Below are 27,427 nucleotides of genomic sequence, written 5' to 3'. Positions count from 1 at the left end.
AGCTCCAAGCTGTCATTTCACAGCTGTGTGACCTTGGACAGGTCACTTCCTTTCTTCTTCCCTCATTTCCCCATCTGTATGAGGACTGGGTGGGACAAGATGATCCGGGGGCTCTATCCCTCCTGGCTTTACTGTCTAAGATGGAAAGATCCCACCGCACTGGCCATGTAGGTAGTTGGTTTTCAGGAAAGAAAAAGCGTTTTTACTGAGCATTTCCTATGTACCAGGCAAGGCGCTAAAGGCTTTCCATCCAGGACTTCATCCAGCCAGCACAGACATCTCTTAGGTAGTTGTTATCATTTTCATTGTCTTAGAGATAAGAAAACAAGTCCAAAGAGATTAAAGAACGGGCAGAATTGTCGGCAGTGGTGTGCGGAGCAGAAGAGCTGGGGTGAGTTCTCTGCCTCTCAGCCGGGACTAGTTCTGTCATTCTGGTCTTGGATATCTCTGACGGTCTGGCTCCCTTTTTCGGGTTATCTGCTCAGCACAATGAGCTTCCGTGCTGGCGGAGCCCTGGGCGTAGCTCCAGGGAGCCCCAGAGCCCTCTGCTGTCTGCGGTACCTGCCGGTCCAGAGCCAGCCTGGCTGCACAGTCAGGCCACCCACTCTGGGAGATGCCATGGCCCCAGGTGAAGGCTGCCTCTTGCAGGAGTTGCCCGACTGGACAGCCAGAAGAGGCTGCAAAGTTCCTACGGGGAATTCTGGACTCTGAGTCAGAGAACCCTCCAGGCCCTCATGTGGGAGAGGGGGGGCAGGGCTTGTGTTGGGGAAACAGAGACCTGGGTCCAGTCAGAACACCCCTGCAGTTAGGTTTTGGAGCATTAAATGTTATCTAGACGTCCAAAGGGAGGAGCTAGAGCTTAAGTACGAAAAAACATAAAAGGAGCGTATATGTAGATAAAAAAAAGGATTTACTGTATAGCATAAGGAACTATATTCAGTATCTTGTAATAAACTGTAATGGAATAGAATCAAAAAAGGCATAGAGGTCTTCCCTGGTGGCGCAGTAGTTGAGAGTCCGCCTGCCGATGCAGGGGACACGGGTTCGTGCCCCGGTCCGGGAAGATCCCACATGCCGCGGAGCGGCTGGGCCCATAAGCCATGGCCGCTGAGCCTGTGCGTCCAGAGCCTGTGCTCCGCAACGGGAGAGGCCACAACAGTGAGAGGTCGCAAAAAAAAAAAAAAAGGCATAGAGATATATACATATATATGTATAACCGAATCACTTTGCTGTGCACCTGAAATTAACACAGTATTGTCAATCAACTATACTTCAAAAAAAAAAAAAAGACAAAAAGGTAAACAAACAACAAAAAAAGCGTGTGTGTCCTCTGGGTGTCTTCACATAGTATCAGAGCGCGTCCATATGGGCACGGAGCACACACATGTGACCGGGTGCTGTGGGCTCTTATGTACATGCCCATGTGGAGGAAATCATGGATGTCTGCACATGTGCTTGTCTTTCCGGGGGAGTGTTCATGTAAGAGAGATGCACATTCTCTATGCAGTACGGGTTTGTGTGTAATGCGTGTGTCCTGAGGAAAATCCATCTTCAAAACCTAAGTACGGAAACAAGTCCATCATGAAATCATGCATTATTTGGGAGCAGGCATCCAGTCTATATTTATTCCTAGAATCTTCTTCAGCACCCAGGTAATAAATAGCTCTTATTTTGGCTGTCACCATAGGCACAGGATAATCTAGGCTGTCTAGAACAGGCTGTCCATTTTGGCAGTGAGAAAGGCCCTCAGTTCCAACAGAGCAAGCCCAGACATGGACGAGGAGTGTTTCCAACCCGCACAGAGGCAGCTCAGAGGCAGCAGTGGGGTAGGTGCTCTCGGAGTCCCGGGACAGGGCCGGCAGGCTCGGTGCTGCAGGGTCACTGGTGATGGAGCTCGGTGGGCCTGGTGGGAGAGGACATAGAGGCGGTGGAGGAACCTCGGGGTTCTGGTCCAGAAAGGTCTGTGTCCAGCCCCACCGGTGACTCACAGGGCCTCATCTTCCTCCCCATGGACCAGACTTGCTGGAACGGTCTGCCTTCTCCCCGCCAGACTGAGGGTTAATGAGATCATGTCTCCTCCCGGCTTTGCGCTCCTTTGGGAAAGTTGCTGTAACAACAGAGGGTGTTATCACCACCGGGGACACCAGAAGGTCGCTGGGACGGGTAGGTGAGAGCTCCAGTCTCCAGGGCCTTGGGATATCCACCTGCTTTCATGTTCTCCCTCTACTCCAGGCCTCCCAGTGCCTTGAGCGAGTAGGAGGGGCCTGAGGTCGAGCTGGAGGGGCCGGGTCAGGCCAGTCCGAGGGCAGCTCTGGGCTGCCCTTCCGCCTGCGGGCTGGCCCTGCATCCCTGGGGCTCTACGATTTGGAGACCCTGTTTCTTCTGACCGTAGGTAACGCTTTCTTCTTTAGGGAGGACTCCCTGCAGGGCAGCTGTGAGGAAGTGTCAGCTGACCCCTCCCTCACATCACTTTGGAGCCTATGACGACAGGAGGGAAACGCGTGCTAGCCAGCTGCTGTGCTGGAGACAGCCTGGGCCCCTAATATTCCTGATTTGATCTGATGAGGATGCCACGCTATCAGGTGGGAATTACGGCCTCTATGTTCTAGATGTGAACCGGGGCCTGAGCTGGGACCCAGCTGCCCACGGGCCACAGTTCAATTAGGCAAATCGAACGTCACATCCAGCCCCCCCTGAGTGTGGGGCTGCCCTTTGGTCCTGCTCCCCTGCCCCCCATGTCCGTGTTCCTGCCCATCTCCTTCACTCTCTTCTCCTTCCGCCTTCCCGAACCTTCTGTGGCCTACTGGTCATTGCAACCCAATTCACCCCTTCTTTCCTCACCACTTTCCCAGCCGGAGGGGTCCCAGAAACAAGGCAACGAACTCCCTCAGCTCGACAGTGTCACGTGTGCCAGAGACGCTATTCATCCCTTTCCTCTCAGTCTCCCCCAGCCTGTAGCGCCTGGCTTCTGAAACGTGTCAGCATCTTCAGGGCAGAAAAAGGTGTTTCTTTTTAAATTTTCTGTGTTTCTAATTGTTACAGTGAAGACACTGAACCTGTTCACTCTCTGACACTTGCCCCCTGGGGGTGGAACAGTCAGCAGAACTGCTCGTCCTCAGGTGTATCCCGGAGCCTGTGGGAGGAGGGTACAGGGTGACGGACAGTAGACCTTGCTGGGCTCTTACGGCAGGCCAGGCTCCGTTCTTGCCGAGCGGGCCTTACACCGCGTAGTTCTTGCAAAACCCTCAGTGGGTGAGCACACTTACGATCATCACTTCGGCACTCCACTCTCCTGCTTCCGAGGAAACGTGATCCTCGCAATGGCTGCCGCGTAGACACACAGGGGCACGGAGATGGGAGACACTGATTGGGCTGAAGGGACTGGGGCAAGTTTGCAGAAGGTGGCAATGAGCTGGGTCTGGAAGCCGGAGAAGCTTGGGAAGGGCTCCGTGGGGCGCAGGAGGGAGCTGTGTGTGGGTCAGCGTCCGGCCCCCCGGAGGCCGGACCCGCTCGACGCACAGCTGCGTATACTGTTGGCAAAGGTACCAGGGCTAGGTGAGCAGAGCCCCACCTGCCTGCCCGGGGATTTGTACCTTGCCCATCAGGAATGAGACGTTGGGTAAGTACAGTTGGTTATCCTTATTTGCGGTAGCTGTGTTCTGTAAAGTCACCGCAAACATGGGATTAGGGCATACAGGACCATCGTTGCCAGCGGGAGCACAGGAATGGGTCCCTTTGAGCCTCTGGTCACAAGATGTTCACCAAGCAATCAATACGAAACCTTGTTTTTTGTATGTTTCTGTTTAAAGACATCTTGTTTAATAGATACCATTGATTCATCAATGTGGAGCTCACAGCCACCAGTGCCGTAACTCACGTCTGAAGGAAGCTCTTCTAACACAGGTATTTTCTCCGTAAGGCACATCATAGCCTTCCTGCGCTTAGGAACGCTAGACAGCACTAAGGAGGAGGGCCATTTTAAACAGTGCCATCCCCAGCAAAAAGTACAAAAATATGAAAAACATGCCACTAAACAGACCGCAGAAAGGACCCTCGTTGACAACATGAGAACGTGGATTCGGGGGAACCAAAGGTTTCATTTCGCTGCTCTGTGCATGTCCACAAGTGACCGTGAAAGTGCTGTGAGTATAAATGTCTCGAGTAAGTGAGTTCGCATTCGTGGAATCTGTGAGGAATGAGGATCGAGTATAGTCAGCTGGGTTTCAGGAATTCTCTCACAGGAACGCAGAGGCTGCTTCACAGTGGCCCTGGGCCTCCTAACCTCCAAAGGTACCGGGAGTGAGAGTCTGATGTCCTGCCCCTGGAAGCCCCCCATGTGCCTGTGGAAGCTGCCCCAATCAATGGATGGGATTCACACGCCGGTTTCCATCCAAAGCAGCTTGCCCTGTGCTCTGTGTTTAGATTTTCTCAGCAGCCACAAGAGGCGGCCTGGGAAAGGGTTACCCTCACTAGAAGGAATGGAAACTGAGGCTCAGGGGAAGTGAGTGGCCACACTCCTGAGAGCGATGTCAGGCTTCTTTCCAACTCATCTCCATGTCTCAAACATTTAGTCAAAGTGATGCCTTAAATGTGAAATTGTTTCCACTTGCGTAGAAAGGGGGGTTCAGTACAGATGAACTTGCAGAAAAGAAAAAAAAATAGGGGCCACAGCTCTGTGTTCTAAACTCTGATTAGCTGGGGCTGTGTGTTCCCTACACGAATGGACTAAAGCATGAGCATCTATATTATTGTTCTTGGGGAGAGAATTGATTTGTGTCCCATAAATATCCCAGCATCAGAGCTGTGGTTACCACTAACTGCTGCTGTTTCAAATAAACTCTGGGTCAGCAGACTATCATGACCACTGAATATAACTGCTCCTACGTTTCTTTGTAGACCCGCTTCTTGATGTCCTTAAATTTTTGGAAATATTTCAAGGAATCCCTGACCTCGTCTTCTTGTACTTCAGCACAGGAGAATAAGTGACATTTTGCCTGACTCTCATTCAATTTATAGCCAACGATTCATGGGTGGGGTTGTGCGGGGACAGGTGGTGTAACTGTGCTTGCAGCCTCATTTTTCTTTCTGGGCAGGAAGGCTGTGGGATTCTGGGTCACCTTTCACCCCAAATACGGGCTCCCCAACTCTCTGGCCTTGTTCCCTCTTCTACAAAAGTGGGTGGTGGTGGTGGTGGGGGTGAAACACCACCCTGTCTTCCTTCCAGCACTGCCCTGAGGGTTACAGAATTGAACCAGGTATGTGAGAGCATCTTGTAGGATGCAAAGTCCTGCACTGTTTTGTCTGTTAAACAAAAGTCTAGTTCCTAGGTCTGGCAAAACCGAGGTTATCTTTTTGGAAAATGACAAAAGGAACAACATCATAGCTTAGCAAAAGCAGGTTCTGTTCTTTGATTAACAAATAAAATTGCGAACACTAATAGATAGGTTAGTTTATCAAGTGTTATCTGGACTTTATTTTTAAATTGTGGTCAGTGTGATGCAGGCATGTACAAATGTGTGGTCGATAGGGCTTTATACATAAATGCACACACACTGTGCCTATACGTGTGTGTTCTGTTTTGTATATTAAGAACAACCAACATGGAATATATACATATTAAAAAATGGCGCTTATTTTTAGGCCTGTGTAAATTCTTGATCCAAACTTTCAACTGGGTAGGCAGCCCCTGTGAATACACATGGAGTTTTAAGACAAATGTTCCTCCACATGTATGGCTTTGCATGCTCCAGAGAAAAGGCTCATTGTCTCAAGGAGGCATAGCGGGGAACCCAAAGGCAGGAAGGTCTCGCCCCAGCTTTTCCAAGGACTCAAACTCTGACCTTATGTAAGGTACTTAATTTCTCTGCCCCAAATTCCTCCCTCCGGACTTGTCCCATTGACAGAAGTGTCCATTCATCCAGATGCTTTCACCCTCTCCCAGGCCACGCAATCACACCCAGTATTCGTCCCACACAACCCATGTACATCCTTTAAAGATGCCTGTTATCTGCAGACCTTCGGGGCGGAGAGGTTGGAAGGACATACATCAGACCAGGAGAAAACACGCTCCCCGCCTGTTTTCAATAACTCGAGGAAGAGGCTTGGTGCCGAAATGGAGGCATTTCTTCCAGCATCCTCTGCTCCAGAATGATCCCTTTTACGAACCTGGCTAAGAAAACACGGGCAAAGGACTCTGGGAGCTTCATGCCCTCCTGGCCCTCCCATTTATCCAATTGACACTGATCAGACCCACATTGGCAAATGAAAGCCTCCTCTTTCCTTCTGTTTGTATGAGTTACTCACAGGGGCAATTTGAACGGATTGGATTTCCCCTTGGAAATGCTGGTATTTCCATGATTTGAAAAGTCTGGCTCAATTAGAATAATCTTCAGGCACTTCCTCTCCTTTTATGCAGGTAAATCATGGATAATTTAAAAGCAAAAGAACCTTTTGGACCATTGGGCCTGCCTCTTTCATCTCCTCGCCCTGGTAATTGCCCTTCCATTGTGAGACCTCCGTGGTTAGCTGGGAGCCTGATTAAGAGGTGAAGGGTTGGGCCTCGGTGAAGGGAGGGTCGAGGGCCACCACACATGGCCTCTCCTTCAAAGACACTTCCTCTGCAGCAGGTATGTTAAATACCAAACCTGCGTCGGGTTACGCTTTCAATCGATGCCATACGATCCCAAGTGCCCAGACAAAGGCAGGCCGTGATTAGAAAGTTCAAGACTGAATGCTTCTGGGGGCAGGGGGTAATCAGGTGCCTGGAGATGGGGAAGGAGACGGCCAGGCGAGCTGACAGTGGTATGTGGCACCCCCCAGAACATGTTTGGAACAAGAGAAAATTGTTCTGTTACCTCGGCTGCCCACGTTTCCATCTGGCGCGCGATGCAACTTACTTTGCCCCACTTTCTGCAGCGCTGTGGGGATTGGCTGAACCACACGGGGGAGGGCTGTTTTGACTTCCAGCTTTAATTAGGCATGTTTGCATATTCTCTGCCCCATCCACCTTGGAGAGGGGGGGATGCCTTGTTGGGATGGGTGGGGCTGTGGAGGGAGGTGGGATTCCAGCTGTGCCCAGCTGCAAGAACGCTCAGAGCAGCTAGGCTATCCTGCTCATTTTTCTGGATGGAGAAACTGAGGCCCAGGGTCACTCAGTCTGTGGTATCCCAGCGGTGCTAGAACTTGGGGTCTTGGCCAGTCCCCCTCGGCACCCCGGCTGTGGGCTGTCGCAAGGTGGAGGCGAGGTCATCTGCCTTCAGCCGTAACTCCACCCTGTGGCCCTGCCCTGGCCTGCTCAGGCCTCACCAGCCTGCAGCCACACCCAGAGGCCACATCTGAGACTCGCTGGCAAGCTGGGGGGGTCCCCGAGGAGCAGGCAGCCAGGTGGGAGCAGGCAAGAGTCAGTGCGACAGGCCACGTGTTCTCAGTGCAGCCACGAGGGACAGCCTGGGGCAGAGACAGGAGCGGGGGATGGGGTCAGGAGCTCCTGTGCTCAAGTTCCAGCTCTGCTGTGCCCTTGATCAGATCCACTTTGGAGAAGTTTCCCTCTCCCACTCGGATCTCGCTTTTGTCCCTCTGTAACGTTGTGGAGACGAAGCTGGTGATTGTGAGGGATTCCCACAAACGCTCAACCTCACAGTCACCTCTGGGTCTGTGCGATTGAACGTTCGGCTTTAGCAAGAGCTTTCAATGGTGACTCCTCAACAAAAGGCTGCAGGGCATCAGGGAGCCTCTCTGGGAAGCACAGCACAGACACGCCGGAGACGAGGATGCTGGGAGTAAGTGGGGAGCGACAGGCAGAGAGAACAGCCGCCACCAGCCTGGACCAAACCTAAGGGCCTCCCAGGACTGCCCCTCGGTGGCTGGAATGCCAGGGGGGGCCTTAAAGTGGATGAGCACATGGCCAGAGAATGGCAGCGATAGAAAATGGAACACAGTGGAAACAAACTCAACACCTATTTATTGGACAACCTGATGAACGGCAGTTCCTATTCATAAACAGATTAAAAGATATACTTTCTAACACTCTTGCTTCATCTGCAAAAACGCTGGGAATCAGGGGTGATGAGTTTCTCAGTGTCCCTCACTTGGTTTCATTTTGGTTCCTTTACCTGTCCATAGCACAGTGGTTGCTTCGCTGGTTACACTGTAACCATCAACACATCCGCTGCAGCTGGAGGGCAGGGAATGTTTCTGTTCCCATCCCCTCCTGTCTGCACCTGTCTGCACAGGCTAAAGGGTTCCTCCTGCAATGTTTGTTGTATGGGATTGAGTTTGTTTCCCAGGCAGGTGCAAGGGGTCCTATTTTAGAGCAGAGCCTGAGAGGGTCAAACACTTGCATCGTGAGTTATTTCCCATGAGACTGTAGACCTGTTTCTTCAACATCCTGCCTCTTGGGATCCTCCCTTATAAAAAGGGTGTGAGCGCACCTACCAGAGCCACGGCGCGTGTTTGCAATAATAATGGCTCACCTTCACTGGGCACCTTCTGCTAGGCGCTATTCTAATCACTTTAGATGCGGAATTTGTTTTAATCATCACCACAATTTTATGAGTTGTTTACTATGACTATCCCTACTTTACAAATGAGGAAACCGAGACACAGAGGGGCTGCGTGACTTGTCCGAGGCCACACAGCTAAGAAGTGGCAGAGACAGGATGCAAACCCACCCGGCAGTCTGGCGTCAGAGCCTGTGCGCGTGGTCTCTCTGTGCACTCAGCACCTCGCCGGGGCCTGGCTCAGGGTCGGTGCTGAACAGCAAATGCTGGTTCCCGGCTCTTTCTTTCTGTGGGCCATGTGGGTCCTGGCCCCACTGAGAGATGTGAGCCTCTTGTGGGGAAGATCTGGAGAGAGCGTGAGACCACCCACTGGGCAAGGAGATTGCCATTTCCCTGTCACTCTGAGTCAGGACCCTGGAAAAGTCCACAGCATCTCAGGAAACAAACAACCCACCTAGAATCTTCTGCGTCTGCGTCGGGATCGTCAGAGCCCTGGGCCTCCGGAGACCAGCTTCAGTATCCGCTCGGTTCCTGCACGCCCCTAATTAAGTTAGAAGAAGATCCAATGCCCTGGGTGCTCCTTTCTCCAGGAAGCCCTTGAAAAATGCAGGGAGACAGAGAAGTTCAAGGTTTGAGTATCTGCTGCCCTTGGTTCTGCTCAGGAATTCTTGAGCTGATTACACGGCTCTCATTTCAACAACGGCAGCTTTGTGTCCTGGGCCCTGGGAAGGCTCCTCACGGGCACCACCAGCGCCGCCACAGAGGGTCACCCCACCGGGAAAACACATCTGGAGAGAAGTATTTCCACCAGATTGAAAAATACTCCAGGGGCAACGTTTTCTTGAGGATTTCTTTTCTTTCTTCTTTTCCCTTTTTCATATGGGCTAATAGTTACGGCAGGGCCCCCATATTCTTAGAAATCCCTGGAATGAGTCTGGGTTGCAAGCCATTGGGAACGAAAGTGAATGTGGCGTGTCTCCTCTCTGAGCTCTCGTGGCCGGTGGCATCCAAGTTGTGCCCAGAGCAGAGGACACAGGCCTCTCAGAGGTCCAGGCTGCTCTGGTTCAAGGCCCGGGAGCCCACCACAGTCCTGTCTTGCTGCTTGAGAAACCTCACCATGGGCTGGGCTGAGCCCGCCTGTGTTCCTTTGGGCCCTTTCTTCTGGGAGGAGAATTCTCAAGCACTGAATACATTTTTTTTTTTTTTTTTGCGGTACGCGGGCCTGTCACTGTCGTGGCCTCTCCCGTTGCGGAGCACAGGCTCCGACGTGCAGGCTCAGCAGCCATGACTCACGGGCCCAGCTGCTCCGCGGCATGTGGGATCTTCCCGGACCGGGGCACAAACCCGTGTCCCCTGGGTCTCAACCACTGCGCCACCAGGGAAGCCCAGCACTGAATACTTTTGAGAAGTAGATTTAGACTATCTTTCTGCCCAAAGCCAGTCTGCACAATTTTTTCTCATTTCATTATCCACTGTCTCTCTCACTTTCCGACAACTCCCACACTAACGTGGTAAGGAGTCCGGAGGTGAATGTGTGATCTCACCCTTGGGAGATGCAGTCTGACTGGGGATAGCCCAGACTCAAATGAAAGGAACATGAAATTCACTGTGCTCAGCCTGCATGCGGTGCACGGGGTCGCAGATCCAGGGACGCAGAATGAGGATAAACATTTATCCAGCATTTACTTTCAAACCAGCCACCATGCTCACCCTGCTTTACCTGATTCAGCCCTCACAAGAACCCCGTGTAGATTACTTTTAAGCAGATGAGGAAATGGAAGCTGAGAGTGGTAACTGGTCTCTGGTCTCATATTGGTAAGTGATCAAACTGGAACTCCAAGCCAGGCCTATAGGACTTCCTAACTTGTGCCAATAACACACCATGGGATGGAGTGTTCTTGGCACAAGGGAAGGGATGGCAAAGAGGACGCGGGGCTGAGGATGGCCCTGAATCGTGTCACTGGAGGAAAGGACGTGACAACAAAGTCGATTCTTATCATTCGTGGCAAATACATTCTATAACGTCACTGCAAACACTGCATTAGTGAACAGAGCTCAAGAAAGAAACAGAGAGAAGGTAAAACTATTGCAGAGACAAGCATTGGAAGGAACAAAAAAATTGGAATGAAAAGAATAGTAAGGCAGGAGGATCTTTCCCAAAGGAGGAGAGAGCTGGCATTTTTGTGAACTGCTTTGATGACTTCAAGGGCTCTGTGACCAAGGATGCCATTTCCAACATCCAGCTCCTAACCAGAAGCTCGAACTAGCACTCAAGTGACTTAGCTTTTCAAAAACTTGGCCACTGAAGGTGCTGGGGATAATTCAGAAACAGAGAGACAAATGGAGTGTTTGGGGCATTTATTATATACCAGACATTTTTCTTATTTTATCTTCAAAACACAGTGTATGTGCTTTTAATAAATTACTGACTTAAAACGCCAAAACCAATTCACGTTAATAGAGAAAAACTTGTAATGTAGAGAAAGGAAAAGGAAGGAGATTTTAAACAATCATTTCTCATCACCCAGCAATCGCCACTTTGAAAATCCATTGCATGGTTCCAAAATTTTATGAAAATATGTATGTTTTTCCGCAAATGGGATTATATTACACATCCTGTTTTTAACAAGCTTTTTTTTCCAGTTAACGATATGACTTTTTCTCTGTCATTAAAGATTCGATCTCATTTTAGTGCTGCAGAGTATTTCATTACATTGCACTGCCTTGATTTACTTGGTCTACTGTGTCCAAGGCCCAAGCTTACTAAGTGCTTAGTAAATATTTGTTGAATGACTTACTTGAAAGAATGCTGAATAGTTAGGTTGTGTTTCTAAATATTTGCTGTTACAAACAGCACTGGAGCAAACATCCTCTTAGCTAAATCATTAACATGTCCGTAACTATTTCCTTAAGATCGATCCTCAAGAGTGGAATTGTTTGATTAAAGAGTATGACCATCTTTAAAACTTTTGGATCATCTCCAAAAAGGTTATGCCAGTTTGCATTTCCACCTACAGTATCAGACAACGCACATTTTCTTTCATCTCAGCCAATCCTTGGCATTTTTAAAAAGTCTTTTCTAATTTGATAGATCAAATATGGAATTTCATTTTGGTATAATTTGTAATTCTTTGATACTTAGTGAAGTTGAGTATTTTTTCATGTGTTTATTGACCATTTATGTATCTTTATGAATTTTCTTTTTATGTCTGTTGCCCATTTAAAATTTTGTTGTTGTTTGTTGTTGTTACTATTGACTTACAAGAGCTCTTTGTATTAAAAATATTATTCCATGGGTACATATAAAGTTGCAAATTTGGTGTTTTCTCTTAATTTCTTTATCATTTTTAAAGACTATACAGTCACCCTAATCCTCCATTTATGTCTCTGTGCTTTGATTTTGTGCTCAGAAAGGCCTTCTCCACCTCCAAGGTTATAGCTCTTCAGATATGGAGGTTTTATCCCTGTTTTTCAGGTAAGGAAAAATGAGATTCATAGAGTCTTAAGTTAGATAGCTCATGAGTAAGATTTTGTGTTTGACCTCAGAACTCCATGCTCCTTCTGCTGAATCAGGCTGCCTCCTTTATCCAACAATATTCTGAATTACTTGAGTCACTTCTATTGAGCAGTTGATCTACATACGTGTAGAGGCTGAGAGGTTGGTCATACGTTCAGAAGTAGATCTCCAATCAGAAAGACTAAAAGTTAATCCTGGAAAATCACACCTAATCTCCTCTACTCAGCTCTGCCATGTCAGCAGCTCCCCTGTGGAGACCCCAAGTTCTCAGAAGTCAGTACACTTTCCTGTAAGCATGTCCTCGAAGGAGCATGCGGGCCTCTGATGGGAGTCAGACATTTCACCTGCTACTAAATTACTCTGATAAATATGGAGCCTGCAGAGTGAAAGGACAGCTACAGCCTTGACCTTCAGATGCTCTGTGAAATCCTTAGCTATTCCCCCACTGCCCTTCCAGCCTCATATCCATCCACCATGCCAAGCTCCAGGTTTGGGAGAGAAGAAGCTGGAGAGGCAGGGAATGATTTCCTGCAATGCCCGAGTTCCATAAAGGACATCATTTGGCCGTTATGCTCTTCTGGGCTTGGCCACACCTGGAGAGAAAATCGATAAAATGATAAAGAAATTAGGAGAAAATGCCAAATTTGCAACGTTGTACGTACACGTGCATTAATATTTTTAATGTCAAGAACACTCGTAAGTCAATAGTAACAACAACAAACAGCAACGACATTTTAAATGGGCAACAGACATAAAAATGTGTGTTTCCTGGGAAGGTCTCCCAGTCATCCCTATGAACTTATATAATAAGCTAACAACATGTACAGACTTAGAGGGAAGTTTTTTCTTCCTCTTTTCATAAACTTCCTTCTGAAAAAAAATCCATAATAACCGTTGTACCTTCAGTAAACACTAAATGAATAACAGTCTTCAGGTTATTCTGACTTACTTTTACCACAGCCCTGAAAAAGTAAAGGGAGATACCATAGAGAAACTAACAACAACCTCTCTGAACCTATGTCTCTTGAAACAGAAAATATGACTTATGTTTTGCTGTTTTTCTCTTACAGAATAAATCACTATGGCGCCTTTAATAGAGATTCAGAGAATAAAGTCAACTTTTTTGACTGATTATAGATTTGGAATATTTACTCAACCCCGTGACTTTTGGGAAACGGGTGTGAGACAAGGATTCACTGTGTAATTCCAGACTTAGTTACGAGCAACTGTGGAGGTTGTCTACGGTCAGGAACCGCATCAGCTCCTCCCCAAGGCACAGGGGCCTCAGTCATGTGGGCCGGGGGACGGGCAGGGCCTAAGCTGTGGGAGCTGGTGGAACCAGAGGTCTGAGCAGCAGTGAGCTAAAAAGTCTTTAACTAGCCATGTCACCCTGCACACATCTTTCAAGAGGCTTGGGGGATCAGGGCAGCAGCGTTTATTGTCAGCCAGTGCTTGGCACCTCGATATGTTGACAGCCCACGCTGTCAGACCGGGACATCCTGGCTGGACAGGAGCCCTCGGCTTCCCCAGTGCCGGTCCCCCCAGCTTGGCGGGTGCACCTACAGATGACATTCAGTGTGGTGGAGCTGCCATTCTTGCTCATAGGCTACCAGTTAGGTGACGCAGCAACATAATCAATTTCTAGATCCACCCCTTCTATTTTTTACAATTGCACAAGTAATGTAAGTTAATACAAAGTCAAAAAGAAGAAATACGAATAGAGTAAATAGAATAAAATGTGAAAGCCCGACTTCTCCCCTTTCCTCCTGCACAGAGTTTGGCATGGAGTGGAGTTCTGAGGCCATGGAGGTCCCGGGGTGAGATGCAGACCCTTCCTGTTTCTGTCTGTGCGGAAGAGTCCCCGGGCCGGCTGATGGAGGACTTCATGGCCTTCGATCTGCTGGTGTAGGAATGGACTCCCAGCAACCTCCTCCATGTTTATTTCTGTTCTTCAGATAATTAGGAATCTCGGGAATGTGAGGTGATTCTGGTATTTTTAAAAGGCAAGTAAAATAAATGTCTGGACAACTCAGTGAAACTCTAAGCTCCTTTTCTCTCCACCAGCTGCACCTTGCTCTGGAAAGTAGCAATGCTCTGGGAAGTGACAAATGGACCCTCCTTTGTCTATTTCATGTCTGTGACACCAGGTAGGGTATCTCGGTTTCTTCCAGTCAGTTTCCACTCCTTAGGGATGTGTACATTATTTTGTTTTTAAGCTGGCCATTTGTGGAAAGTGACAGAGGTGCCAAGCCTCTTGGAAGCTCATGGAAAAGCTGTTCAGAACCGAAGTAATGTTCTGCTGTGATGGAACAAAAGAAAGAAATCAAAGGATGGTGGGATCCCTGGGGCGCCCGGGATTGCCCTTTGCCCTGCCTCAGTCGTAAAGACCATATTTTTGACATCCAAGCTGCCTCCACTAATAATTTCACTGACTTTCCAGCTAGCATCTTCTCAACTAGGCACTCCCAACTCTGGAGCTGACTTTCTACCAGTATCTGGGCAACCCTGGCATGCCTGCCTCTGAAATAAGGACTGTTGCCAACTCTACGTTTGGTTGGGATCTTGCAAGTCCCCGACAGAGCCTGTGAAGGCCGAGCTGGGCACTCCTTCCTGCTCCAGGCAGAGTTTGGTTTGGAGCAGAGCTAGTTTTCCTCCAAGATGTCTCAATCAGCAGGGCCTCCACGACTTTTTTTTTTTTTTTTAAACATCCTCTCACAGCCTATGTTCGAAGCATCAGACATGTGAGTGATTCTTTCATCCTTTCCAGGGAATTTGTGGGGAGCTGAACCAGGACGACAGGATTTGGAACCTGGGAGGGGTTTCCATTGTCTACAGTGCCCTATCACCAGTCAAATCCAGTGTGTAGGTTAATAAGGCTTAAACTTTAAAGGAAGGTTGAACATCTGATTGACAAGCTGGTGAATAAGAGTCCAGGGGGAAGTTCTGTGCTTGGAAAATTACCCATGCTGTTGAATTTCAAAGAGCATGAGTTATCAGTTAGGCGAGAGCAGGCACCTCTGAGAGTTTAACTTGCCCTGAAATACCAAATTATTCTGCTAGATTCCAGTTTCCAGTTGGCCCAAAGACTGGCAAATCAATTGCCTCAATTAATTGCTATTTATTGTTCTTGGGTCAAAGAGTGGCTAGAACCCCGTCCTCAAGTCTGAATCATCTACTGTGACCGCTGAGATCATACTCTGAGGTGGCCAAAATCAGCTTTGCTGGAGCCAAAATGTTGAATGAGTGTTTTGTCCGCCGGAGGACAGGTAATGTATCAATGCCTTTTACACTGAGTACTGATACAATCTAAAATAAGATTATTTGGGGCTTTTTTATTTCAAGAAGTCCAAAATAATACTTACCATGCAGCTTGACGTGCTGCAACCTCTGGGATTTGCTTTAAAGATGATCAGAAAGTTACTCAGGGATGGTTCATCCAGGCATCCTGGGCTCATGTTCATGAAACCCTGATCCTTGGCTTCCTGGACAGCAACTCCCATGAGGATGCTTCGAATCCTCTTGTAGACATAAGAAGAGTCCATAGCAACATCAAATAGGGATAGCTGACCTTTCTGGTTAAACAAGTTAATGATATAAAAGATATGTTTTTATTTTTATTTTTTTTGCAGTACGCGGGCTCTCACTGTTGTGGCCTTTCCCGTTGCGGAGTACAGGCTCCAGGCGCGCAGGCTCAGCGGCCATGGCTCACGGGCCCAGTCGCTCCGCGGCATGTGGGATCTCCCCGGACCGGGGCACGAACCCGTGTCCCCTGCATCAGCAGGCGGACCCTCAACCACTGCGCCACCAGGGAAGCCCCTAAAAGATATGTTTTTAAATTGAAAGAAACTCGTCCCCTTCTCTAGCACAATTTTAAAAAACATTTTCTGTGAAAGTGTCCAACTTTGTCCAGTACATATATACCTTTACAAAACTCTAACCATGGTAAAAGATGCATTTGGTGTCTTGATTTTTTTGTTCTTAACATTATACTAGAAATATTTTAATGGTGTCATAATTACTTTCTTTTTTTTTTTGCGGTACACAGGCCTCTCACTGTTGTGGCCTCTCCCGTTGCGGAGCACAGGCTCCGGACGCGCAGGCTCAGCGGCCATGGCTCACGGGCCCAGCGGCTCCGCGGCATGTGGGATCTTCCCGGACCGGGGCACGAACCCGTGTCCCCTGCATCGGCAGGTGGACTCTCAACCATTGCACCACCAGGGAAGCCCATAATTACTATTTCTGATGACTGCACAATATTCAAATACATGGGTGGCCATCTTCTGTTTAGGGAGCATTTAAAATTTAAATAAAATTTTTACTAAATTTTATCTTTAATGTACATTTTTAGAAAAGAAAAAGTGACATAAAGGGCATGATTATTTTGGTGACTTTTTCTACATGTTGTAATATAATTTTCTAAAACATATAATGTTATCAGAATATGAGTGCACTAGTCACACTTAACTTTACCAGCATTGGGGATTATCGAATTTTTTAAATTATACTGGAAATTTGCTAAGGGAGTAGAATCAGGTGCTCTTACCACACACACCCAAATGGTTGGTAAGTATGCCATTTGGAAATGATAACCAGCTTCACTAATCACCTTACTGTGTAATTATTTCACTATATATATATATAATAGAATATATCACGATATATATCACTATATATGTGAGTATAATGTGTAATCACATTATACACTTTAAATATGTATAATTTTTATTAAAAAGTAAATAAAACATTTTAAAAAGGAAAAAAAATGCAGGTAAATCTCTGATTATCATTTGCTGTAAAGATTTTAGCACAAGACAGAACGCGAGAAGCAAATGCTTAACAGAAGTCACCAAACCCCCCAGTGAGCTGAAAACAGGCATTTGAAGAAACAGATGTGCTGGGATTAGGGAGTCAGGTCAGGAAATTAATGGCTATTGAATTAAACAGGACGACAGTAGTTTCAGACTGAACCCAACTGCCACTGCTCCAGCGGCGTTGGGCAGAGTCAACGACTCCCCCTTCAGAGAACGCCAATGTTTGGCTTGATGAGAGGGGTTCTCAGTCCAAGGTACTGGAGGTAACACCTCGGCCTGTCATTTATTATTATCTTTAGGGAGCCAGATATAGCATAGAAATGGATCCAGGTAACAAAGGTGGAAATATCATCCTTGCTCTAAAATCTTTGATGGAAATCATGCTAACAATCAGTAACACATGTCCTCTCCAAGCTCCACCACTTCTCAGCTCTGTTGCCTTGGTGAGTAATTTAACCTCTCTCTGCAACACTTTCATTCTCAGGAAAATAGGACTGAATCGTCTCGACCTCCAAGAGAGGGTTTGAATCAGAAATGAGTTAAGAAACGTAGAGCAGAGCCTGGCCGTTAGCAAGCATTTTTGACACATTAGGTATCTCACCACCGTCATCTTCATTATACACAACTAGCACAAGGTACTGAACACAATTTGCCCAGTTCTAAGTGATTTTACTTGGGCGGGAGACAAGAGTTTGCGGACCTTCTTGGGTCTTATTTTGTTCGTCTGAGCTATGAGACTTTGGACTTAAGAAACTCAAAGGACCCTTACAACCTGGACACGCCATGTGTTGCACCTGCCCAGCAGTGGCCACGGCATCTATTATTTCACTGGGCTGCTGCACATTTTATTCTTGGTCAGGGTGGGGATGGAGGCGAGGAGTGTGGTGAGGGTGGTCGTGAGATTTGCCCCACCTCCTGCCCTGGCACTAAATGACCACAGAGTGTTGTCTGTCTTGCTGGTGTTTCCTCTGCCTCCTTTCTGAATGTTGACTGCCACTTGTTGGTGGTTATGTCACCACCTCCCATCCCCCAAGACTTCCCAACTTCTTTTTCTTTTGCCTTATCTATGAACATTATGCAAATTTTCACCTCCAGTCCACTAAAATTTACTAGAGACCTGGATATTATTGAGAAATCACATATAAGCTTGTTAAATATGTATGTGTATAAACATATATTGATTTAGTGGTGCTTTTAGATTTATGTGCTTGAAAGGGGGAGCTCTCTGGATGAAGTGGGTCTTCAGCCCTGTGGAAGGGTAAGGGATTGAGGATGCTATGACTTGGTGAGAATCAAGGGTGAAGATCTACGAAGACAGGACCAAACTAGAGGTGCATTCACAGCCTTGTAGAGTCTGTGACAAATTTACGATCAGCAATCCTGAGGAGACTGTCAGATTTTTAAATCTTTGTAACATCTTCTTATTAGTTATTCTTGTCAGTTAAGGTTTGTCCAGAGGCTGTTATCCACACTCTTGCCCTCCCACATAACATGCAAGGAAACTGACTCTTAGAGCCATTGAGTTACTTGTCCAATAACTGCCAGAGCTAGAATGCAAACCCAGGTCTGACTGATGTTAAGTTAACAATGGTCTTTCACTATACCAGGCATCCTTTAATGTTCCCCAAATGACAATGATTCCAAACATTTGTTCTACAGATAGTGAGAAACATGAAGTTGGTGAGATGGCTTATTCTGTCGTCATTCTTTGGAATAAATGGGTATGAACGCCAAGAATTAGAGTGGGAGAGAGTAGAGACGGCTCTTAATGAAAGAAGAAAGAATAAGCCTACCTCCTTAGGGAAGTTGCAGTGGGGGCTGACCCACAAGAGTTTTGGGGGGTACTGAACACTTTAAAGCCCTGGATTGCGAGGAGAACGCCAGCTGCTCACGAGATGTCAGGTACAGGAGTCTTGTGACCGCTGCCCAACAGGATGCTGTGTGTCCCCTTCTGAATTGGTGGCTGTGCTCCACATGGGTGGCTGGCCAGGAATCTGAATGCTTGATAAGTGATGCTGATTGTATATCCGTGGTTTTGTTTCGAAAGGCAGAAAGCTCTACGTGCACAAGTAAGATAACAGCATTCAGACTGAGCTGGTTCATTTGGAGACCCTAACCTGGCATGCAGTGCTAGGTGAGTCTGGAAGGCACGTGCTCCAAAACGCCAGATGCCCAGAGCAGCCAAGAAGGGCTCTTCAAGCCCAGTGGCTTTTCTTCTTTCCTTCTTTGAATAACACAGGGTGCTTGCCCTTGAGGATCTTACACTCTCATGCAGGAGGCAGAAACAATTCTCAGCTGATGTCATTAAAGCTGCTAAAACGAGGCCACCATATCCTGCGGGAGCACCAAGGACAGGGTTCTAACCCACCTCGGGGTGGAAGTGAGCCAAGCTGGGAGGTATTCATTGGTTAGATTTAGTCAGAAGCAGATAGAGGGAAGAGGGTGTCCTGACAAAAGGGAGAGTGTGGACCAAGGCATAGAGGCAACAAAGCATGAAACCTCAAGGAGCCACAGAAGGTCATTATGACTGGTCCGAGGGGTTGGATGCCATTTTGGCGGGAGAAGTCATGGGTAGGACCAGACCATGGAAGGAACTGGATCCTATTCTATAGATGATGGGGGACCAAGTAAGCAAGGGAGGGATGACGTCTGATTTGCTGAACAGATCCCTGGAACTGCTTGTTTGGCAGATCTATCGGAGGGAGGGAGAAGAATTTATAGAGTAGGAACGTTCCAGCGTGTCTCCTGGTCGGCGGCATCCCTTAGAGCAGATTGAGGCATCTTCTGGAGTGATTACAGAGCTCAGGGAGTGAAGATATGGCCTGAAGCAACAAAATCCTTTTGTGGGACTTTATTTCTAGAACCAAGAAATCCATTTGCAATGGCCGAGCAGGCATCCTGGCAGAACAGGTGACCTCAGTGAATGTCAGCACCAAGGTTTTCAGGAGAGAGCTGTTGCAAAAATTAAGTCTGATTTACAAAGAGCAGTTTGTAAACTGCATGACCTCTCTGTGCTAATGTCTAAACGCCTTAGGACCTCTATAGAAAACCCAGCAGGTCAGAGGCCCAGAGACCCCTGATTACACTAAGCAAGACAGGTATGTGCCAGTTTGGTTTTCCAGGTCTTCCACATTTATAATTAGCATTCCTTTTTTGCTAAAACAGTTACCCACTTAACTGCTCCAGTGAGGTCCCAGGTTGTTGTCAGCTCTTGGGGTGCCCAGGGGCTTTGCTTCCCTCTGCAAATTGTGGGCACGCTTGTCCTGCGTTCAAACTCTATTTGCTGCACGCGGCTATGTGTCTGCACACTTTAATTCTCATTTGAAGCCCCTCAAGAGAGTCTTATCGTCCTTATTTCACCCTTGAGGGAACAGATCGCTCAGGTTAAATGTTAAGTTCATGGACATAGTGAGCTGTGGAACCAGGACCTGAGCTCGGTGTGTAAGGCTGCAGCCAGGAGGCCTCGTTCACCTGCTTACCTGGAGAGGCAGAAACACACTGGCGTGAAGGGTCTGGGTTTGGGAGTTAGATTTTCCTGTATTGAATTCTGGCTTTGCCATGTACTGGAAGTGCCCAAGACCTCATATCGAGAAGATTAAATAAAACGAAATGATGTAGGTAAACTACTTATCACAGGGCCTGGCCCAAATGTGTGATCAATACATCTTGTTAGTAAGAATTGCTAACATTCCCACTCTTTTCCCAGTGATCATAATATTTCAGGTGCATCTGCCAGGGTCTTTGGAGCCTTGGGATAATTTCTTACACAGACTTAGGGAGAGAGTACTTGTCACATGCCAGATACTGTTCTAGTGTATTGGTTCATTTAATCCTCAGCTAGGAAGTATCCAGGTCAAGGTTCTATCTCAGGTGTTTAGCTCCAGAGCCAACGCGATTTACCCACCATGCTATGCTGCCTCTTCTTGCTTTTGTATCTGTGGGCAAGTTTGGAACTAGAATAAGCTTAGTGATTAGAAATCTAACTTGGACGGAGAAAACATGTGTCTCCTTAATTTGAAGTTAGCTCTGAAAGTGCTGGCCTTTTAGGGGATTGCTTTCCCAGTAAGATTTCAAGTGATACCCATTTGTTGTAAACAATTAACTTTGCAGAGCATGGAAAATACAGATTATTTGTAGTAATATAAACAAAAGCAAGATGTTAATTAAATAGTTACTTTTAAGAGCTGTAGTCTTTTAATGGCTTTAAACAAAACTACTGTTTACATTATTCTATTACCACTAATTCAAAAATTTCTAAAGAGAAACATTGAAAGGGAACGATTGCCCTGAGTTCTAGATGTCTGTAACTCACCACTCAGCTAGCTGTTTGATATCCTTATGCCGTATAAACCTCACCACAAACTCATGATTGTTATTATTATTCCCATAGGAAAGGACCGTGAGGCTCAGAGATGTTCTATTGCTTTTTCCCAAGTTCCCAGAGCCAGAAACAAAGAAATGCAAGCGTGGAGCCAGAATTCCATTTCTGGGAGTGTCCTTTCTACTTTACCATGTTCTAATTTGAGCAGACATAGGGCTGTTGAGAGGAAAACTAGTGGATGCTCATAGCCTGAATCCCAACTTTCCCATGTAACACTGAGCCCATGACCAGCCATAAGCCAAAGACCCCAAGGATATGCCTAAATGTGGAGTAATTCTCAAACAATTGCAGCTTGGAGTTATTTGAGGTCAGAGCAGGCAGGGTGATGGACATTCAGGTAGGTAAGGGACAGGCATGTATCTGAGGACAAAAGAGATTTAATGTCCAAAACCATTCATGGGATCAGACACCAATAATGAGACTGTTGGAATTTGAGCCTGGTTCTGAATTATCAATTGCCTTAAGCAGGAATCTCTTCTCTATCCTCTGCCAGGATGGAGGCCAGTTCTCAGGGTTGGACAGGTCAGAGTCTATGAGCCCAAGTGGGGGTGTAGCTGCATATGATGAGCAGAGGATGAGAAATTATAGTGAAGGTTGGTTCTGAGAGTAGGGTTGTGGGATGAGAGAGGGTCATGGAATAAACCTCTATTACAAAGGCTTGGGGAGAAGTTAAACTTCTAAAACAGGGCTAAGCAATACAACTTTCTGTGAGAATGGAAAGTTTCTGTATCTGTTATCCAATACGGTAGCCACCACCTACATCTGACTATGAAATACTTAATATGTGGTTTGTGTGAATTAATCACATATTTTACTGAAATTTTGGACTGCAGTTTTACTTTACTTAATTTTGGTAAATTTAAACTTAAATGTTTATGTGTGGCTAGTCACTACCATATTGGATGACACCTTTCTAAAAAGAAATTATGATGTTCCCAGAGAAACTTTAAACACTATAAATCCCTTTGCTCAGGAGCTACTCAAAAACTATAAGATAGCAGAAACACCTCTTACAGATGAGCAAAGCACCGATTGGATCAAGTGAGCTTATTTTATGATGGATGAGACAACATGAGAAAATCCGTTATGATAGTAGAAAAGATAGCTATTTATCCCAAATAAATTCTATCAAAACAGTTTTATTCCAGAGCCCTTTTGGGTGATTCCATCTGCTAGGCGGGGGTTTTTGTTGTTGCTGTTTTTTGGGGGATCAGGAGGAAATTATTCCTAAGAAATATAAAGATAGATTAATGTTTACTCCATTTGGGGGGAAAGTTTATCTCAAAAGAATGATCTGAGTACTGTCATCACATTACATGAGAATACTTTGTTACATGGGTAACGGAATTGTCAGATTGTTTTGATCATGAGCTCTAAAAGAAACAGGCAAATGCACACATATCTACCAAACACTGAAAATAAATTCTGGCCAGTTCTCTGGAGTTGTTCAGGGTGAGCAACCTCATTTCAACTCCATCTCCCCAGTAACACACATGTGGGAGTCAAGGTCACAGCCAAATGAGCCTCCTGGGTATGGCAGTGGGAGATGACCCAGTGAGGGATGCTGGGGGCGGGGTCAGGGGGTGGGGGGTTAGGGCTTCCCTTTTCCTTCCAAGGAGGTGAGAATAGGCCTTTTTCCTTCATCAGCAACCCAGAATTCCAAAGGTTGGAGAAATGGAGGATGCTGTATGTCTTGTTAGCAGGGTTTTCGTAATCTTGCCTCTTCTGAAGCTCCCCCTGTCCTTGAGGCATTTGTCAGTCCCCCTTAGAAGAGAAGGTTTTTCCGACCGTATAAATGGTGCAGATCTCCCCTCTCAGGAGACAGAGTCAATGACTTAATAGGCCTATAACATCTTAATTTTTTAAATGATTTTATATCCTGGGGTAACAGTGGGGAAGGCATGATTTTATTATTTATAATTATTATTACATTATTACAATTTTCCAGTCTGACCCTTTGATGTTTACAAGTTCAGACAACGTGATTTCCAAGCCAGATCTCATAACCTTAAACTACCTTTCCATTTGGCCCACATCCATCCTATTCTGTTTTAGGTCTTGTTTATGTTTGGCGTAAATGATGAATTGGCTGTGCTGTTTATTTTGCCACGTGGCTTAGAGGCACCAGGAGAAGACAGCCTTGGGGATGCAGTGACACTGAAGCACAGCGACAAAGCTTGGGTGTCAATGCCTGTCAGCACCTGCCTGAGGGCTGAGCCCTAGGCTCCCTTTTGAATTCTGCCTCGTTTCTACCACTAGCCTTTAAGGGTGTGAGCTTCAGACCTACAGTCTGGATCGTCTGCTCGAACTAGAAAGTCTCTGTCTTACCAGGCTACTTGGCTTTGGTGGTCACATATATTAGGTGTATGTGTGTGTAGGGAATCACTTGAAATTGTATGAAAGAACTACACCGGGTGCAGATCGTGGAGGCTGTTGAGAGCCTGGCTAAGGGGTTTACACCTTAGAGTGTAGGTCAGTGGTACTTAAAGTGTGGTCCCTAGCACAGCAGCATCAGCATGACCTGGCAATTGCTACGAACGCAAATTCCCAGGCTCCATCCTAGACCTATGGTATCAGAAACTCTGGGCACGGGCTCATCAATGTATGTTTTTGAAACTCCTCCAGGTGAATCGGACGCATGGTCAAGTTTGAGAACCACTGGTGTGGGGAATGGAGAGCTAATTGAAAAGTGACCTTAGGCTGTAGAGTGACCTAGAGACTGTCATACAGAGTGAAGTCAGAAGGAGGAAAACAAATATTGCATATTAGCGTGTATATGTGGAATCTGAAAAAATTGGTATAGACGATCTTATTTACAAAAGAAATAGAAACACAGATATGGAGAACAAATGTCTGGATACCAAGGGGGAACGGGGTGGGGGTGGGATGAATTGGGAGATGAGGATCGACATATATGCACTATTGATACTATGTGTAAAATAGATAACTAATGAGAACTACTGTATAGCACAGGGAACTCTACTCAGTGCTCTGTGGTGACCTAAATGGGAAGGAAATCCAAAAAAGAGGGGATATATGTCTACATATAGATGATTCAGTTTGCTGTACAGTAGAAACTAATACAACATTGTAAAGCAACTATACTCCAATAAAAATTAAAGAAAAAACATTTTCATAGTTGTGTTTTAGAAAGGGCTTGCCTGAAACAGGAGAGATGTTGGAGCCAGTGGAGGATAGCAAACCAACTGGATTGCAAAATTCTGAGCAAGGGCACGCTGAGTGTCTGAGCCAGGATGTGGCAATGGGGCTAAAACACATTGGACTCATCTGACACATGTCAAGGAGGTAGAATTTACAGTGGGTGGTCACTGGTTAATGATTGACTATGAGGACGAGACGTGTGGGATGTCGCCCAGCTCCTGTCTTAGGTGGTTGTTGATGCTACTTCACAAGGTAGAAAACAAGGTAAGAGGCTTTTTCCTGGAACCAAAAATAAGCCAGAGGACAAAAATTCAACATGTAGTTGAATTTATATGGTTTCGGCCACTTGGCCAGACCTCAAGAGAAAGGATTCTGTTGAAAGGCAGACAATAAAGTATCAACCACAATGTCATGAGCACAACGGGGCATATTGAAACCACATGCCTCCTGGATCTAAATGCATGTTGTGATGGCTCTGTCATCACCTCTGCTGTGCACCTGTGTGTTTAGTGGTGAATGAATTGGTTGTGAAGATTCAGGCTGAGACTGAACATAGAAAGGAGTGTTTTGGGAGTACACCAGTTTTGGGTACTGGTTTATGTGGAATATAGCACCCTTACCACATCATGTCAAATCTTTCACATGGGTAACTTTGCTATATTACTAAGGATATGGTTTTGGCCATCGTCTGCCTGAATGTAGGTAGTAAGCAGTCATGTAAGAGTGGTTATTCTGTGTGGTCATGGACTTCAAAGGGCAAGGGACTTCCCTGGCAGTCCAGCGGTTAAGACTCTGTGCTTCCAATGCAGGGGACATGGGTTCAATCCCTGGTCAGGGAACTAAGATCCCACATGCCATGTGGCATGACCAAAAAAAAAAAGGGCCAGAGCTCATCCTAGTGACAGAATTTTATTGTAGAAAGAAACCTAAACCGTCAGTAATGAACCCATTTATTTCATAGATGGGTAAACTAAGGTCCAGGAGAAGAAGCGCCTTGCCGAAGGCCAGGGATCCCATTCAGGGCAGAGTAGGGGATGCCTTTCTGCATTATCACTTGCTGGCAATGTTTTGCATCAGCTCACATCTTACTCAGTGAGAGTGATAAAGATGAACACATCGAGTGCTTTTCTGTACCAGCAGGCACAGAGCCATCCATTTCCCATGAATCATCTCATTCGGTCCCTGTATCAACGTTATACATCAGGGCCTGATATTGTGCCCATTTTAGCAGATGGGAAAACAGAGGCTTAGAAAGATTGAGTTCTTGCCCAAGTTAACTCTGGCAGCTAGTACATGTCAGAACGGGATTTTGAAGCCAGATGCATGACTCTAGAACCTGTGGTTTCCACATCGATGCTATATTGTTCCTCTTATCTGTGAACCCTTCCTGCACAGAAGAGCTGGCCTCTTCCTGTGTGTTCTAGCAGGCTCCACGCTTCCCTCTCTCACAACCTTCCCTTCTCTCTCTTAGTTGTTATCATCTGTTGTCTCACCTACACTCTCATGAACCTGAAACTCTCTCCCCACCACAGTTGTCATGCTTGGATGGAAGGATGTCTCCCAGTTGATTGTAAGCTCTGAAAGGAAAGACACACCAGCCATCCTGGCCACATGTCTGGCACCTAGTAAATGCTCAGTAAATACATTTTGAGAGAATGAATGTGTAGAGGGATGAGGGCTCTTCAAGGGCAGGAACCATGTGTCCGTTGTCTCTATTCCACCTTCAAAGTCTGCCACCCTGTTGTCATGCAGTGGGAACCCTCTAAAAGGTTTTTGAAAGCAGGATTCAGGAGGAGCGTTCTTCCCCAGTCCCATAAGACACCCTTCATCTTATAATAAATGTTCCCTTTTGTACAAGTCAACCTAAGCTTTCTGTTATCTCCCTATAGTACTAACTGTCTGCTGGATGTTGGCTAAAATATAAATGTATTATAAAACACTGAAAAGTACTACCATAACTTGACCAACTGAATTTTCTCTGATTGTGCAATTATCTAAGAATTTATAGTTTTAAAGGGACTATTACACCTTATAATGCTTTAATACAGTTCCACCTTGTGGCAATGGAGTATTCTAAAAAAAAAAAAAGAGGACTCTTCCCAGAACATAGAACTAGGATGGGTCTCAAGTGGCTTCAGGAGGAGCCTGTACCTTCAGGAATAGAAGAGGCAGTAGGCATAGAAATGAGAGTTTGGACAATCCCAGGGACAAACTACGGAGACCTCACAAAATTTTCCCACCTGTGGAGACTGCAGGTCCGGAGAGCATCCTCGACGGGGATGAGGGAGGAGAGACTGGGGTCTGCCTTTGCTCAGCTTCTCACTGCCAACCTTACATCTTCCTCAGTCACACAGCCTCGGGGGTGGGTGGGCACAGCTCGAAGAACCTCCACAACACCTGTGCACGGTAGGCATCCCGTAACTGTCAAGTGAGTGCATGTCAAAAACACTGCTAATCTTCATTAACACTTATTAAGCTCTCACTGCAAACCAGTCACTGCAAGCCCTTCGCGTGGGTCATGTGTCTACAAGATCGATGCTGATGTCTCTCTTCACCCTCAGTTTATCGCGGAGGAAACCAAAGTCCCGGGGCACAGGATTGCCTGCCTACGTTGACACAGCTCGCAGTTGGCAAAACAGGATTCGAATCAGGATTTGTCCTCTTCGTCACCGCCCTGTTCAGCCGGCTGTGGGTGGAACTCTCTGGAGCACAGACCCGCGTCACACAAAGGCTCATCCCCAGGGAGCCCGTATTTCTCTGACTACATAACTGGGGCAAGGCTGGGAGTGTCACGAGCCGTGTACTGTTTATCGGCCAATTACAACAGCGGGAGCACGGGGCACACGTGACCGTGACAGCGTGGACAGACGGGCGGGAGGCTACGGATGCGGGCGGGAGGGGTAGGAAGCAGTTTCCTCCCCCTCTTGTGGGTCACCTCGTCTCTTCCTCACCTGGTGTCCCTGAAAGATGGCCCAGAAAGTCCTGCCTCTATGAGACGTGTTCTAGATTAGATAGGAGCCCTTTGGAGATCTGGAGGATGTGTTTCCTTGGGAGAGGC

The 27,427-nt window shown here is 46.7% G+C and overlaps 1 long non-coding RNA gene across 1 annotated transcript; it reads right to left on the bottom strand.

The window, feature by feature from the left end:
- Nucleotides 1-11,651: 11,651 nt before the first annotated feature.
- Nucleotides 11,652-27,035, bottom strand: LOC132435517 (uncharacterized). Its single transcript, XR_009521561.1, has 3 exons — nucleotides 26,610-27,035; nucleotides 15,378-15,587; nucleotides 11,652-12,608 (listed from the first exon to the last, which is right to left on the bottom strand). It is a non-coding gene; the product is annotated as an uncharacterized lncRNA (long non-coding RNA).
- Between the last annotated feature and the right edge of the window lie 392 nt (nucleotides 27,036-27,427).

The sequence above is a fragment of the Delphinus delphis genome, chromosome 12 (assembly GCF_949987515.2).
Source record: "Delphinus delphis chromosome 12, mDelDel1.2, whole genome shotgun sequence".
In the NCBI taxonomy this organism is placed as follows: Eukaryota; Metazoa; Chordata; class Mammalia; order Artiodactyla; family Delphinidae; genus Delphinus; species Delphinus delphis.
Note: the sequence above shows the minus strand (reverse complement) of the source record. Positions and strands in the feature narration are given on the sequence as shown.